General features: G+C 35.5%; 1 pseudogene; it reads left to right on the top strand.

Annotated features, from left to right (window-relative positions):
* The first annotated feature begins 6,414 nt into the window (after positions 1-6,414).
* Positions 6,415-7,524, top strand: LOC109218509 (annotated as a pseudogene).
* Positions 7,525-18,162: the final 10,638 nt, after the last annotated feature.

The following is an 18,162-nucleotide window of genomic DNA, read 5'->3' as shown; positions in this document are numbered from 1 at the left end:
CGTGTCCTTAGTCAGAGCACCAATAAAGCAGAATCAAATTTAAAATTTAAATTTGATAAGATTTATTTTTTTAATATTCTTATAACTGCACATACTATACTTTAAAATCATAAGTTCAAAATTTAATATTTATAAAATTCAATTGATCTTTATATACTATAAATTTATAGTTTGCGTCTGAAATAGTGGACTTACACCCATCACTTCTAAGTTCCATGCAGCCTCTGCTGCAAAGCATATCAAACCGCTCGACAAATGCTCATTCGAAATCAATATTTCAGTAATCAATTCAACCTTAAAAGCACCTCATTTAACTAATACGGTTCACTTAAATCTGACCTAATAAGTACTTTGGCCTATTTAAATATACTAGTAACTATAAATGTGCGTTGCCCGTTACTAATGGTACATGATGGTTTAAATATTTATTTATATAAAGGAACAATGAAATTTATTTAATTAGAGAAATTTTATATATAATAATACAACAATCATCTAAGTGCCAAAAATATTGTTACATTGGCATAATACGTAAATTCAAAATGAACGGAAATCATCAGAACTTACACAAATGATCAATTTTAGTCATGTTAAGTATATAATTATGTATGGTAGTTTAAAGGTATCTAATGTGATGGTATCTTACCGAGCACTTCTTTATAGACGATGTTTTTTGTATATGTTTTCTTCTAGTACTTTGGTTGCTCTGCCATAACCAGAACTCTTGTTGTCGATATTGATATCTCTCTTGAAAGTGCAACATATAGTTATTCGTGTAAGAAAATATATTGTTGTAAATATAGTCCACTATTTAGGATGTTGGTCCTTATGCTTTATTTATTATAATTACAAAACATAAACATACTGAAAATTATTTTCACGCAAATTTAAAAGGATATTTATTTCGGAAGAAGAAAGTTGAATAAACACATACTTAGAAGCACATTAACCAGTATCATACATTCTGCATTTATGATATTATTGTCAAAATTTCTATATACCATATGTGTACTATTACATAAGTTATTCAATGGATCTAAGTTTTCAGTAGCATGACGGGCATATTTTTCTTCAAAAAATGAACCTACATGCAATGGAAGATCAATTTTAACTTAGCCTATTATATATATGGTGACACTAACATACGTAAGAAATAATGAACTTGACAACAAACATGTACGGTAGAAGGCTATTTGGTATTAAAGTATTTAAGTATTTTTCTTGGTTGTAATTGTTGGTATCATCTTCTGCTGAGTCAAAACTGAAAATATTCTGTTTTTATCATATAACTTAGTAATCAACCTTTCATTTTGTTGATCAACATATTCATTTCTGCTAGCTAAGATAGCTCTTTAATTTCTATCATGTAATTTGGACAAATTGCATTTTAATCTAATGATGGAAATATTTTCCTTATTAAATGCACTACTATTTCTATTGGGGTTGATAATCAAGTGTTATAGAAGACCAAATTATTTTTTATTGGATACTCTTTTTCATTTCCGACACGAAGCAAGAAGTCACTGAATGTTGGATCTGTTCTTACTTTTATATTTCTTGTCATTTGAATATTTTTCAATTGAGGCCATAGTTATAATATTGGCAAGTTAGCTTTTACAGTTTCTGCTTTCGTCAATTTTAGAACTACTGATTGTACTTGACAAAAATCACCTCCCAAACTATTAACTTTTCACCAAACGGTTCATTGATATCCATTATATATCTCTAAACTCTGGACGATTGTTTCGATCTTTGACGCTTAGTCAAAAGCGCTTCATCCCATATTATCACTTTTACTTTTCTTATAAAGTAGCACTATTGCTCTGCTTTGATATATTTGTGATGGTTATTTCAATTATTTGAAGAGGTATATCAAATCTAAAATGAGTTGTACGGCCTCATAATAAAATCGTTGTCGGTACACCACTTGTTCTTGTTGCTAACAATATCATGCTTCTTGATCTAACAATTTGCAAGTAATGCATGACATAGGAATATTATTTCGATTCTGCCGGAGGCAACTACAAAGGATAATCTCGCTATACCAAAGTCGACTTTTTATAATATAGTCTTGAAAGCTTATTCTTGTTTAGAATTTAGCTTTGATTGTGCTTCCCCAAACACTTGCATGACCTTCTTAATATTATACTAATTTTTTTACTTTATGATCTATTTTTTAATCTCTAACACTCTTTTTATGGAATAAAGTTATGTACCATAAGATTTTTTTTAACTTGAAAAATAATATTACTCATATGATGAACTTAAAAATAATTTGATTGGATTCTCTTGCTAAATAATTAATTGAAAGATTTGATAATTTCGTTTTAACATAAAAAATAATTTATTTTCTGTTGGTTCAGATTCTTAATATTAGTTCATCTCATGTTTGAATATTTAACCGTAATTATAGTTTTATCCATCATATATTTTATTTTCAAAGAGTAAAAATATCGATATGACATTCCACTTTTAGATCTTTATGTTTGTAAAATTATTAGTGGTATTGACTCATACCAACCTTTTTCTTTTTCTTTCTCACACATTTATATTCTTAAAAATTTACTTAGTTGTTCTTTAATAATTGGGCATAATTTTCTGTATTACACGAAAAATTAATAATAAAAAAATTATTTGAGTAGGAAGGCAGTTCAAATATAATAATGTATTATCATAGGAATTTTTTCTCAATTTCAATACTTCATGCAGTCTGTTTAACATTACTTTTATTTTTTCTTGGTATGCAATATTATAGAGTGGTAATGTATTGAGTTGTTTATTAACGTATGTCTTTTCTTCTAAAAATTGGGTTCCTAACTATCCATCAAATCATTAATACATATTCACTTCTTCTTTTTTTTTTTTTTTTCTTTAATTAGACACATCATTTTTTGACTTCTTTATAGTATCGACAAAGGTAATGTCGAGATAATGAGATTGAATTCTGATACTACCGTGATTGCTAACTTGTAATATTATATGTCTATTCCCGAAAGTAATTATACTAATAGGATTCCTAAAGATAATCATGAAGGATTCCTAACGTGTAGTATTATGTCCTAAAACTAATAGGATTATAAGGCTAGTGTCTAGAATTCCGGTTATATCCTTTTATTATAAGATATTATGCTTAATATTATAAGGTTATTTTTGTAAACCGACATCGTATTCATGCTTTTATAATAATATAGATGTGTGAAAAAATATGTTGCGGCAAATAAACTCCAACATTTGTCCACATGCTTTATTTATTGTCATTACAAAATACAAACGTATGTTTGAAAGTACATTGACCTAAAAGAATAAAAAATTATTTTCTAACAAATTTAAAAGAATATACTTTATTTTCAGGATAAAAATTGAATTCTCGGAATAAACATATGTTTGAAAGCACATTAACCTATCATGATTTTTGTATATATAATTGCAAAGACCTCTATAGACCATCCTTTATTCCATTACATAAGCCATATGACGGATCTAAGTTTTTTGTAGTATGATGAATGTTTTTTCCTTCAAAACAAACTTATATGCAGAGGAATATTATTTTTAACTCTGTCTGTCATGTGCATAAGTTAGTACTCCTTCTATTTCAATTTATATGACACACTTTTCTTTTTAATTAATTCAAAAACGAATGATATCTCTATATACTTCGTATGTAACAATTTTACTTTAAACTTTTTATTTTATCACTGATTTATAACCATATAAATTTCTATAGTCTGTTCCTTTATAGTTCATTGTACATTAGTGCATGGTCCGATTGACATTGTCTGTTGCTATGTCTTTAACTCTTCACTATTTGAGCACCTGATCACTATTATAGTTTGTTATTTAGTTTTAATTATTATAATAGGTGGAACTATACATATTGTTATTTTAATGCCCGCCTTTTATAATTTACTCAAATTAAATATAAGGTAAATTAATCAATAGTTTTTACTCCTATTACAATCAGTCATTAACTACAACTCTAATTAAATTGACGGCTCATGCATTCATTCTTTTAAAAATAAATTGCACGGCTAATATTAGGTATTCGATCTTCATTAAAAGTATAATCAGGCATCAATTATAACTTTAATTAAATTCCACTATAAGTATAGATTTCTTGCTTGGGTTCATTAGCGTTTCAATAAATATATATGGCATTAAAAGCGACGCCCCGTTACAGGGAATTTGGCATTTATGTTCACCGTTACATCCTCATCAATAACCCTCATAATTGACATTAAAGGAGGGCACGATCCTAGGACTTCCTTCCCTAGATATAGCTATAAATAGTGAGCTCAGTTATCATTGTAAAACACGAATTTTCTGGCAAACTTACACTACATTCTATACAAAGCTTAGTACAATCTTACTTTCTCGCTTTTTGATTTCACTATTGTTGTGCCCGGAAACCTTGTTCCTGGAACTGTCACTTCTGTTGTTTTGTCTATATTTTAAGGCTAAGTATTGCATAATTCTTCGATTATCTTATTATTTCAGGATCAAATTAGTTCACTTGTCTAGAAACCACGTATAAATTCATCCGTACCATTTTACGGGTAAATAATTTTCTTTTTTAAATTGTCTCACAAAGGATATCATTTCTATAATTAAAAACAATTTGAATTTAAAAATCTTATTTTACCTTTAATGAAATAATTTACTCATTCCATTCACTTTAATTGTCATGTTTCGCTTTTCGAGAGTCAAACTACATAAACTTTGACCATTATTTTAAAATATATAATTTCAGCATATTGATATGAGAAAAATTACAAATTATAGTACTTTTTATATAGTTTTCGAATATTTAAATTTAAATTTTAAAACATTAAGAAAATCTAATGCAATTTAGCTTCAAAAAATTAGTCAAACTGACTTTCGAAAAACGAAACATGACAAATAAAGTGGACGGAGGAAGTATATTCATACAAACGTCTACGATGTGTTTTGGATTACGGATTTTAAAAGTTCTTCTTTCTTTCTTAAATTTCATGCCTAATCAAATGGTGTCGCATAGGGACGAATGGAATAATATATATCCCCGTCACCATAAGCAACTCCAATGTCCACCGTCCCTGGTAACTTTCATCTAAAGTCGTGCATTAAGAAATTGCAGCTATTAGATCAAGATTATGGTACCGAGTTTACATTTCTTAGGACAAATCTAATACTGGTTTACATTTCTTAGGACAAATCTAATACTGTATTTACTTAATGTATACGTCATGCGCGAGCTACATACTTTTAGAAACCAAGGCTTCTTATTAAGATACTATTAAATGTCTTATTTAAAACATTGATCTTTTTCAGATACTTATAAGTTAGTAATTAGTACTAGTACTTTATTGAAACTAAAGAACTTGAAAAATTACGTTAAGACTTTCTTGGGACGAGCTTCGAACACATGCAAGCAAGAAGCTAGTGCAGTCATTGCCCACTTGATACACTACCAAGAACCAACCCCTCTATCCAGTCTTTAATCTCCATGCAAGATTTATGTTTTAACTCATTTATCTTTATATGAAATTTATATCAAATTAAATAATTTAACTCGTTTTAAATTAGAGTGAGAATACATGTCACTTCGCTACAGTACTATTAAGTAAATAGACATTTTTATTTCATATACAAGACATGTCTTTCATTCATGGGTTGAATCTATGTAATTAGTATATATTTTTGTTTGACTCAAAAGATATTGCAATCCTTTTGAATAAATCAATCAAAGAAAAAGATGGGGTAAATCTTAGTCATTCATAATGAATTCCAGATCAATGAACTAAAAGAAGAATATCATATAAAAAGAAGTGAAGATAAACGATCTTATTGAAGCTTTCCAGTATTGTTCTCATTAATCGATGGAGTAGAACATGTTACATATTACATCAATCGCCCCGGATTGCCTCCCTCCTCCTTCTATTTATTGAAGTTTCAGAGAGGAGATAGATGGAGAATAGGAGAGAAGTTTTCTCCAAAAGCCCCCCCTTCTGAGAGGTTTTTACCCTCCTATATATACAGCCCTGGACCTCCGCTTCCATGCTCTATCCGACGCTTCTCTATGCCTCACACTCCTCGGTTATTCGCTGGAGGTCATTCTTTACCGCTTCGACAAAAGTCGTGAGGACAAGGTATGGAACAGTCCGTGTCGATCCTTGTTGCCTTGCCATATGTGAGCGGGGCGTTGGTCGGTCTGACCGTTGTGGTCAGATTTTGACCAATACAATTTTGCGATATTATTCCTTCATCCTCCATGATAATTTATGTTATGGTGTAGCATACCAATATTGAATTAGTTATTGGAATATAAATGAGAACTAGCTTCTCATTAAAGCTACATATGAAGCCCCAACTGTCACATATTCATGCACCTCATCACCTATATATACCCCCAACACTTCACTCCGTAGCTATCTCATTTCAAAATCCAACCCAAAATCTAGTTATTATCTTTAAACGTTTCTCAAATATGAGTTCCTTTCAGTATTCCAAAATCCCTTATCCACTTCTTATTCTTGTTTTCCTCAGCTTTATCCATTTTACTTGTGGCACAAGAAACTTGCTTTCACTCTATCAACCACCTCCAATGGGTCATACGTACCATAATGGTGCCTTATTAGAAGGAGAGCTAAAAATATCCATTCTTTGGTACGGAAAATTCTCACCAGCCTAAAAATCCATTATTATGGATTTTCTCCAATCTTTAAATTCTGCTAATAAAATGGGGTCACTTAAAACACCCACTGTTTCAAAATGGTGGCAAACCATTCAAACCTACTTGACAAAAGCGGGTAAAAAAGAAACCCGACTTGTTTTATCTGATGAAAATTGTTCCATTGGTAAAAACATAAAGAAATCCCAGATATCTGAGTTGGCAAATTTAAACTCAAAAAAAGGTGAATTAACCTTGGTCCTAACAGCCCAAGATGTTGTAGTTGAAGGCTTCGCATGAGCAATTGCGGGTATCACGGGTTGGGTCAAGGCAAAAAATCCGTTTTCATATGGGTGGGTAACTCGGTGACTCAATGCCCCGGTCAATGTGCGTGGCCTTTTCACCAACCAATTTATGGACCACAGGACAAGCTATTGGGTGCACCAAATGGTGACGTGGGTGCGGATGGCATGGTTGTAAATATAGCGAGTCTTTTGGCCGGAGTTGTAACGAACCCCTACGGAAACGGCTACTATCAGGGCCCGGCGGAAGTGCCGCTTGAAGCGGCTTCGGCTTGCGCCGGGCTGTATGGTAGAGGAGCTTATCCAGGTTATGCAGGTGAGCTGCTTGTGGATTCGATAAGTGGTGCAAGATATAATGCGCATGGTACAAACGGAAGAAAGTATTTGTTGCCTGGGCTTTTTGATCCAAATAAATCAGCTTGCTCAACTATTGTCTAGAATAATACATATACTTCTGCTAGAAGATGGAGCATTTCAAATGTTTACTTTTAGTTATGTAAATTTTGTTTATACGTAGTTTTAACATTTACTTTGAGGAAAATGTATTTTCGTCCCGTGTGTGGTTCTTTAGTTTATATATTTAGTTTTGTTTATCTATTATTACTCCTTCTGTTTACTTTTATTTGTTTATTACACTAAAAATATATTTTCAATTTTATTTTTTCATTTTAGTAAACTAAGAGAAAAACAATTTTTTTTCTTCTTCTTGTTTTACCTTAATTATTCAAAAGTGGACCATTAAAAATGAAGAGAAAGAACCAAGAGAATAGTTGACTTTTCACAATTTGTCAGAGTTGTTGAGTTTCACAATTAGCTACATTAATTTGTCAAATATAGGGATTTGGTGCAACCTCAATTAAATTGACTATCCCCTAACGCTTCCGTTTAAGTGTTACTTCTATTTAAGGGAAATGTTTAAGTTCCATTCTTTTTCTAGAGAAATAGAAATAATAATACTATATGATTACCTCTTTGAAAAGAACATCCGGGAGTGGAATAATGAGTCGTTTTTTAAGTACAGTCAGACCTTTTTATAACAATATCCCTATATAACAACATTTTACTATAAAAGACAAGCTTTTCCGGAACTAATTTTCATGTTATGTTATAATATATGTTCTATATAACATCACTTCGCTATAGTATCAAATAATATTCGGAACAAACGAGAATGTTATTGAGAGGTTTGTTCTATTTTGTAAAGGACAAAATCTTCCTAGTTTTGATAAACTAATTTCCAATGTATTAAGGTCGAAAAATAGAGGACTGCTATAATGGGCCGAAGATGCAATTTTCTTCGTAAAAATTGCACGGGCACCCTATTTGGTCGCCCCAATTTAACCTATACCTACTTTTTAAAAAAGTTTTAACTTGTACCCATTGTTTAAACAACTTCAGGCTCTTTCTCCTCCTCCTTCGTTTTTTGAATACTGAAGATTGAGATATTGTTATGTGTTCTAGCATGATGATTCATATATATCTGCTTGTCCCATTATGTGTGTGTGTGTGTGTGTGTGTGTGTGTGTGAGAGAGAGAGAGAGAGAGAGAACAACTTATATTTGCTATTTTAGTTCTTTACAACTAGGAATTAGCTTTTGGACCGTCCAGTTCGGAAATTCTAATTTTAATTGCTACTGAAACATGAAAGCACGACTTGATTCCCCGTGCATTAGGTGAAGAAGTTGCTTTTACTAATGGTCTTGTGATAATTCCGTTATTCTAAGGCTAAAATATACAATAAATAGTAGTTAGCAACTTGATCTTAATGACAACTTGTCATTGTTGTTTTAGAAATTCAGCTCTAAGAACACTGAAATTCAGCAAATATAAACAAAAACTTTAGCTCCTAGAATGCTGAAGTTCAGCAAATACAAAACAAACTTCAGCCCTGAAGTTCATCACAAACATAACAAAGCTTCAGCTAAAACATGCTGAAGTTCAACAAATTTAGAACAAAACTTCAGCTAAAACATGCTGAAGTTCAGCAAGTACAGAACAAAGCTTCCGCTAAAACATGCTGAAGTTCAGCAAATACAAAATAAAACTTCAGCTACTAGAATGCTTAAGTTCAGCAATTACAAACAAAAATTTCAGCTAACACATGCTGTTGTTTTATTGAACCGAAGTTTGCGTGATTGCCTTTGCAAGTCTGGCCAAACTTCATGAAAAAATATCAAAAGTTTTGCTACACTTCAGGCAAAATTTTTTACTACTTCAGGCCCGTATGCCTGAAGTTACGTGAAAAGTAGGTATGTTTGTAATTTTTTTTGCAAAGCGGGTATAAGTTAAAACGTGACCTAAAAAGCGAGTATAGATCCAAATCCCCCATTTTCTTCTTCAGTCGCTCCATATCCCTTTTTAACGCAGTTGGGCCTTTGTTAATTCTGATGATGACGGCTCCGAACTACTATTAAAGATGGACGGGTCCTATGTCATTTTAGTGTGAGATGGTTTTTGATAACCAAAAATGCAATTTAGGTGGAAATGACATCAAGTAGCCATTTTTAAGCATCCTGTTTAAAATATATTCACAGTTTATAATGTATTTAAAGATTAGCTAATTTGCTCAAATTTAACTTTAGGACACGACGTCCTGAAGTTTAAACCTCAAGGTTCAAACTTCAGAACATCGTATCCAAAAGTTCAAATATAGTGTCCAGAAATTAGAATTTTATGTCCTGAATTTCAAATTAGCAGCTCAAAATTCAGGAGACTTAGTCCTGAATCTCAAATTAACAGCTCAAAAATTTTGGACACTTAGTCCTGAATTCCAAATTAACATCTCAAAAATTCAGGATACTTAGTCCTGAAGTTTGGATGAATTGACTAATCTTTCAATACATTATAAATTGTAGATATATTTTAAATAACATGCTTAAAAATGATTACTAGTGCACTTCGCCCGACAATTTGGATAGTACATGATTTGGGAGTTAGGATCCCGCGGGAAAATGGGGTATGGCCATAAATGGAGCAAGAAGGGTGACTTTAACTTAATAGCTCATCTAATATCCTATTCTACAGAATCATATGCCTTTCTGACCATATCCTTTGACAAGCTTATGACCTAAAACGATGTTGTTATTGATAACTCCGTCCGGGACAAATCCTGGTTGACTGTAGTCTCCAAATTATTCATAACTAGTTTCATCCTCTTAATAATAAACTTAGATATAATTTTGTATAGAATTTTAGTTATTATACAGTTGCATTCTTGTTTGACTGGATCTAAAAAGCACTAGAATTGGCGATATTCTGAGTTAAGTTTGATAAAGCTTATAAGTAGGTTGATCTGTTACTATTTTGTTAAAAAAAAAAACCAAAGGGAAAAAAAAAAGAGATCAAGAATAGTCTAATGAATCATGATATGTTCAAAACAAGAACAGATTAACTAACCAATTTGAATAAAATTTTTGCATTTATCGAAAGGGCGCTATTGTCTATGTTGAACTATAAGAATTAAGAAGTCAAGAAGCACCAGAGACAAGCGAGAGAAAAAAGGAATCAAGATTTTTAAATGAATAAGGTTAAGGGCGTGTTTGGTATGAGGACATTTTCTCTAAAATCTTTTTTCCAATTTTTTCATATTTGGTTGGTTTAAATGTTTTATAAAGCATTTTCCTTCAATTGGAGGAAAATATTTTCCCTATCAAAAGAAGGGAAAATATTTTCCAAATTTCAACCTTCTCCACCCTATTCTCCATCTCCACCAACCCCCACCAATCCACCTCCACCACCCCCAACCACCCCAACCTCGCCCATGACCCATCCTAAATAGAAATATTATTAAGAGTTCTTTCTTTTCATGTTGTAAATAGAGAATTTTTTTTCTTATTTCAACAAGATGAGTGTATTCTTTTCATGATGTAGATTTTTTTTTTATTTCAACACAACGATTACTTTTTTCATGATATGGGAAAAACATTTCTTTCATCTAAACAAAACGAGTATTTTCTTTTCATGATGTAAAAAAAGTATTTTCTTTTCCTGAAATAGAAAAAATATTTTATTCAACAAAAACGACTACTTTCTTTCCATGATGTAGAAAAAGTATTTTCTTTCATTTCAACAAAACGAATACATTTTTCATGACATAGAAAAAATATTTTCTTTCATTTCAACAAACTGAGTATTTTCTTTTCATAATGTAAAAAAAATATTTTCTTTCATTCAACAAAATGACTAAATTTTTTTATGTTGTAAACATGATACTTTCTTTTTCAACAAAAAAAGTATTTTTTAAGTTATTGAGCTCAATTTTCAACATTGTTTTTGTGTGAAAAAGTAAAGTAGCACATTTGTTCCTTTGGGTTTGTGTGAATTTTAAAAAGAATAAGTAAATTATTGAAAAAAATAGAATCCTGGAGGGGGAAGGGAAGCGGGGTGGAGGTGGGGGGAGGGGGGGGGAGGGAGGGAGGGGGAAGGAGTGCAGGAAACATGAGAATTTTGGGGAAGGTGGGTTGATGAGAGTAGCATAAAAAAATATTTTTCAAAAAATATTTTATACTCTCTAACCAAACACTAGAAAATATTTTCCGAAAAAAGTTTTTCACTCACCAACCAGACAAGGAAAAATAATTGATAAAACTACTCATTTTCCATGAAAACGTTTTCCTTCGTACCAAACACACCCAAAGTGTTGTAGAATGCAATAACATACATACTTTTATAGGACTTAGCAGAACCCTCTATACATTTTTATTGTTTAAAGGGTGATGAATTAAGAAACAAAAAATATGGCTAAAGTATAGATCCATCAACTATCCTACAAGAGTGTAAAAGAAACTAAGCAAAGATAAAGAAAATATAAAGAGATTTTTTTCTTCCTGTACAATATTTGAAACTTAATTTTTTGGACATTATCCGCCCTACACAAGTTTTCCTTAAAATTTAAATACAATCCATTATTAGAGCCTTAATTGAGGGATTCAGTTACACCTTTTTTCTTTTTTCTCTCCTATCCTCTAACCAACCAGTGATGACCGTAACTTTGGTACTAATTTCCATACCAAAATTCAACCAAATTGTTCCAATCAAACCCCACATTCTGATATCTAAACAACAAATCGTATCGCTTCACTACCGGCCTCATTTTTTTCATACCATGGGATGCTCCATTTTACACAAGAAAGCGACACTATTGTGACAAATTTCGTCCTCAAACCTATCACCCAAGAACAAGTTCATTCTACCTCCCGTATGGTCAAATTTGGGCATTCCTTTTTCATCCACTCGCCAAGGAATATTCGTGACTGGACAGTATGTCGAGAAAATAATAAACCATATCGATTCAAATTCCTTAGGCTTAGCTCATTGTTGTTAGATAAGTTAGATATCAGAACAGGCTAGAGAAAGCTTTATCGAGTACCTTGAATTTCCTCATCTCCTATAATTAAAAGAGGTGCTATTTAATGGATGATGTTGCACAGTTAAAATGTATATACAATATAAAACCTATACAATAATCTGGGTGGAATGTATAGGTAATTTTCTGTATTTGTCACGACCCAAATTCCCCTCCGTTGGGTTTCGTGATGGCACCTAGTCTTAAGGACTAGGTAAGCCTAACATTTTGCGGAAAAACAAATAACAATAATTAACATCTAACATTCTTCTGAAATGAAATCTTTATACAAATAACATGTTTCCCAAAACCCGGTAGTAAAAGTCATAAGCTCTACAGAGTTTCGCTAAAACTTCTAAACACAACTGTATGGAAATAAGTACAACAGTGTGAATATAAAATAAGAAGGTGACTCCGAAGTCTGCGAATGCAGCAGCAGGTTTACCTTGAGTCTCCTCAGCAACGGCCCGCACAACTACAAACGAATAATACTTGGGTCTGCACAAAAAAAATGTGCAGAAGAGTAGCATGAGCACACCACAGCGGTGCCCAGTAAGTATCAAGACTAACCTCGGTAGAGTAGTGACGAGGAACAGTCAAGACACCTACTAGTCCAATAAACTGTACAACTAAAAGCATAGGAACAACGAAACATGATGTATATATAAAGGCTACACGATATGATAAGTAATACAACAATCACAATATGGAAGAAAAATAGCAAGTGTCAAAGGAAACACCGTAATAATGACATAAAAGAGTGAGCAGAAACACAAACCAAAATCCTAAATCACACTTGAAGTAAAGGCAAATAATATCTTAGAACAACGGCAGTTTTCACATCAGGTCTTAGCCAACAACTCCACGAAGTTCCAACCTCGAACAAAATTACCGCTCACGAGTCTCAATACCTAGACCCTAACACCTGGCATCTTGTGCCCTCATCACACCTCGTGATCACACTGACAACTGAATGATTGACTAGAGCCACTTTCACACACATATGACAAGCAAACGAGGGTGCACATCTATACTCAACAATACCAGAAGAGTTTCTTAACCGATAGGAGTATTTAACTACGTGTATTCTTGTGCAAGTGTCCTAACATAGATCATACCAGCTAAAGATGTAAGGAAAAGAACAGACAGCACGTAAGGCATTTATTCACAACTTTCTCGAGGTAGAACTCATACAGGTAAACGTACCATAACACAACATCAATGTGATGACCCAAAAGGTCAGGGTGCCAAGGTATTTTCAAAGGTTGACATGAGATCTGGCTACCATTAGTTGAGGATTAGGGCATCCGATGTCCCTAAGACAGCGTTCCGCACTCGGTACGGGCATTATGAGTTCTTGGTGATGTCATTTGGGTTGACAAATGCCCCAGCAGCATTTATGGATTTGATGAACCGAGTGTTCAGGCCTTATTTGGATTCGTTCGTGATAGCCTTCATTGATGATATATTGATCTATTCCCGCAGCCGGGAGGAGCACGAGCACCATCTTAGAGTGTTTCTTCAGACCTTGAGGGATAGTCAGTTGTACGCCAAGTTTTCGAAGTGTGAGTTCTGCTTGAGTTCAGTTGCATTCCTGGGTCATCTTGTGTCAGCAGAGGGTATTCAGGTTGATTCGAAGAAGATTGAGGCAGTCAAGAACTGGCCTAGACGAGCATCAGCTACAGAGATCCAGAGTTTCTTGGGTTTGGCAGGCTACTATCATCGGTTTGTAGAGGGGTTTTTATCTATCGCAGCCCCGATGACCAGGTTGACCCAGAAGGGTGCCCAGTTCAGATGGTCGGATGAGTGTGAGGCGAGCTTTCAGAAGCTCAAGAAAGCTTTGACTACGACACCGATATTGGTTTTGCCCACAGGTTCAGGGCCTTTATACAGTTTATTGTGATGCGTCTCGTATTGGACTTGGTGTGGTGTTGATGCAGGATGGCAAGGTCATTGCTTATGCTTCGCGGCAGTTGAAGATTCATGAGAAGAACTATCCAGTACATGATTTGGAGTTAGCAGCCATTGTCCATGCGTTTAAGATTTGGAGGCATTATCTGTATGGCATGACATGTGAGGTGTTCACGGATCACAAGAGTCTGCAGTATTTGTTCAAGCAGAAGGAGTTGAATTTGAGGCAGAGAAGGTGGTTAGAGTTGTTGAAAGACTATGATATCACCATCTTATATCATTCGGGAAAGGCCAATGTGGTGGCCGATGCCTTGAGTAGGAAGTCAACTAGTATGGGCAGTCTAGCTTATATTCCGGTCGGTGAGAGATAGCTTGCTTTGGATGTTCAGGCTTTGGCCAATCAGTTCGTGAGGTTGGATGTTTCTGAGCCCAGCCGTGTGTTTGCTTGCACAGTCGCTCGTTCGTCATTATTGGAGCATACCCGATATCGGCAGTATGATGATCCTCATTTGTGTGTCCTTAGAGACACGGTGCAGCATAGAGGTGCCAAGCAGGTTACCTTGGGTGATGATGGAGTTTTGAGATTGCAGGGTCGAGTTTGTGTGCCTAATGTGGATGGTCTTCGAGAGTTGATTTTAGAGGAGGCCCATAGCTCCCGGTACTCTATTTATCCGGGCTCCGCTAAGATGTATCAGGATTTGCGGCAGCACTATGGTGGAGAAGAATGAAGAAGGATATCGTTGCATATGTGGCTCGGTGTTTGAATTTCCAGCAGGTTAGGTACGAGCATCAGAGGCCTGGTGGTTTGTTCCAGAAGATTGAGATTCCTGAGCGGAAGTGGGAGCGCATCACTATGGACTTCGTTGTTGGACTCCCACGGACTCAGAGGAAGTTCGATGCAGTGTGGCTCATTGTTGATAGGCTGATCAAGTCAGCACATTTCATTCTTGTGGCAGTTTCCTATTCTTTTGAGAGATTAGCTGAGATCTACATCCGGGAGATTGTTCGTCTTCATGGTGTGCCCGTGTCTATCATTTCGGATCGAGGTACGCAGTTTACCTCACATTTTTAGAAAGCAGTTCAGCGAGAGTTGGGCACACAGGTTGAGTTGAGCACAGCGTTTCATCCTCAGACGGACGGGCAGACCAAGCGGACTATTCAGATTTTGGAGGATATACTCCAAGCTTGTGTCATTGACTTCGGAGGCTCGTGGGATCAGTTTTTGCCTTTAGCAGAGGTTGCCTACAACAACAGCTACCAGTCGAGTATCCAGATGGCTCCTTATGAGGCTTTATATGGTAGGCGGTGTCGGTCATCGGTTGGATGGTTTGAGCCGGTAGAGGCTCGGTTGCTGGGTACATATCTATTACAGGATGCATTGGAGGAGGTCAGGATCATTCAGGACAGGCTTCGTACAGCTCAGTCCAGGCAAGAGAGTTATGCCGACCGTAAGGTTCGTGATTTGGCATTCATGATCGGTGAGAAGTTATTACTTCGGGTGTCGCCTATGAAGGGTGTGATGAGATTTGGAAAGAAGGGCAAGCTTAGCCCTAGGTTTATTGGCCCGTTTGAGATTCTGGATCGAGTGGGAGAGGTGGCTTATAGACTTGCGTTGCCACCAAGCTTATCAGCCGTGCATCTAGTGTTTCATGTGTCCATGCTTCGGAAGTATCACAGCGATCCATCCCACGTGTTAGATTTCAGCACTGTCTAGTTGTACAAGGACTTGTCTTATGAGGAGGAGCCGGTAGCTATTCTAGACCGGCAGGTTCGTCAGTTGAGATCGAAGAGTTTTCCTTCTGTTCGTGTTCAGTGGAGAGGTCAGCCTGCTGAGGCATCGACCTGGGAGTCTGAGTCCGATATGCGGAGCCGTTATCCCCATCTTTTCCCCGACTCAGGTACTTCCTTCTTCAGTCCGTTCGAGGACGAACGGTTGTTTTAGAGGTGGAGGATCTGATGACCCAAAAGGTCATCACCTGTTTTTAAATTGAATTCTGCGGTTCGAGGCCTTAAAAACCTCTTTCAGCATCACCTCGATTTGCATGCGCAGTCTGGGCGCGTAGCCGGAAAGTCTAGATGTGAAAATCTGTGAAAAATGATAAAATTTGGCTTTAAAATGAATTAAGTTGACTTCGGTCAACATTTTGGGTAAACGGACCCGGACCCGTGATTTGACGGTCCCGGAGGGTCTGTAGGAAAATATGGGACTTGGGCGTATGCCCGGAATCGAGAGGTCCCAAGCCCGAGAAATGAATTTTTGAAAGAAATTGTTTTCTGAAAAATATAAAGGGTTTTTGAAAGTGAAATGTTATGTGAAACCTGTGGTATCGGGACCGTATTATGGTTCCGGAGCCCGGTACAGGTTCAATATGATTTATATGTGTTATCGGTAAAGTTTGGTAAGAAACGGAATCCATTTGACGTGATTCGGACCTTTAATGCAAAATTTGATGTTTAAGAAGTTTTGAGAAATTGCATTGATCTTGATGTTTAATTCAATGTTCATGACATTATTTTGGTGATTTGATTACACGAATAAGTTCGTATGATGTTTTTGAGGTTGTGTGTATGTTTGGTTTGGAGCCCCGAGGGCTCGGGTGAGTTTTGGATAGGCCACGGAGTAAAAATTTCAACTTAGGAAATGCTGGTATGTTTCAGACCTACAGGCTTCGCATGTCTCGCAAATGCAAGCTCGCAAATGCGAGAGGAGGCCTGGGCAGCTCTGTTCGCAAATGCAAAGTACTTGTTGCAAATGCGAAGTACTTGTCGCAAATGCGACACCTGCCTGGGCATTTCCTTTTTCGCAAATGCGAGAACCCAGTCGCAAATGCGACATCTTTCTCGCAAATGCAAAAGTCCCCAATATTTGAAAGGTTCGCAATTGCGAACCCCTGTTCGCAATTCCCATAACTGCAGCCTACAACTTTTTATGCTTAGCCGAAAAAACAACCCTTTTTCACATCCCTAGGGTGATTTTCCAAGAACAACTCTTCTTCCAAATCGATTGTAAGTCAATTTTTACTAGTTTCCTTCAATCAGTAACATCTTTTAACATGATTTCAACTCAAAATCAATGATTTTCATGGGAGAAATTGGGTGTTTTGGGTAGAACCTAGGTTTTTCGAAAAAATGGGGATTTGGACCTCGATTTGAGGTCCGATTTCAAAACAAATTATATATTTGAGTTCATGGGTGAACGGGTAGTCGGGTTTTGGTTCGAACTAAGGCTGTTTGGTGGGCCGGTCTGGGACCGGGACCGGACCGGGCCCGCGGTCCTAACGGGCTAAACGGTCCCGGCGGGCCGGTCCTGGTGGGCCGGTCCCTGAATAGGTAGGAAGCCCGTGACGGGCCGGTCTCGTACACGAGGCCCACGAGACCGGGACCGCTAAGCCCGGGACCGGCAGGCGATCCTGGGCCGGTTCAACCGGGCCTAACGGTCCTAACGGGCTCCAACGGCTATTTTTTAAAAAAAAAAATTTTTTTTTTAAAAAAAATAGCCAACGGTCAGATTTTAAAAATCTAGCCGTTGGCCTTTAATTTTCAACCGTTTGGAACTTTAAAAAATAGCCATTTGGTAACCCCAAACTTTATATAATTACACTTTTCCCCAATTCTCAACTATAAATACCCCCTCATTCTTTCATTTTTACTCACCAATTCATCAATCTATCTCAATCTCTCTCAATCTATATCTAATTTCTCTTCTATAATTGCTTATTTTATTATTGCAATTTCGTGAAAAATTGTGAAGTTGGTGAATTGAAGTATTCAAGTCTTCAAGTCTTCAACGATTTTCAATTTTCAAGAAGTTGTTCGGCAATTCGGTAAACTCGTTCCAACTCTTAACTTTTAAGAATATATTTTTGTGTGTTTAGTTTGCATAATTGTAATTAATATGGCATTTTCTTTGAAAAAAATATTTGGTGGTAAGGGAAAAGCTAAAATTGGTGAAAGTAGTC

This window comes from Nicotiana attenuata, unplaced genomic scaffold (genome assembly GCF_001879085.1).
Source record: "Nicotiana attenuata strain UT unplaced genomic scaffold, NIATTr2, whole genome shotgun sequence".
Classification (NCBI taxonomy): domain Eukaryota; kingdom Viridiplantae; phylum Streptophyta; class Magnoliopsida; order Solanales; family Solanaceae; genus Nicotiana; species Nicotiana attenuata.
The sequence above is the reverse complement of the archived record's forward strand: the minus strand, read 5'-3'. Positions and strand labels throughout refer to the sequence as shown.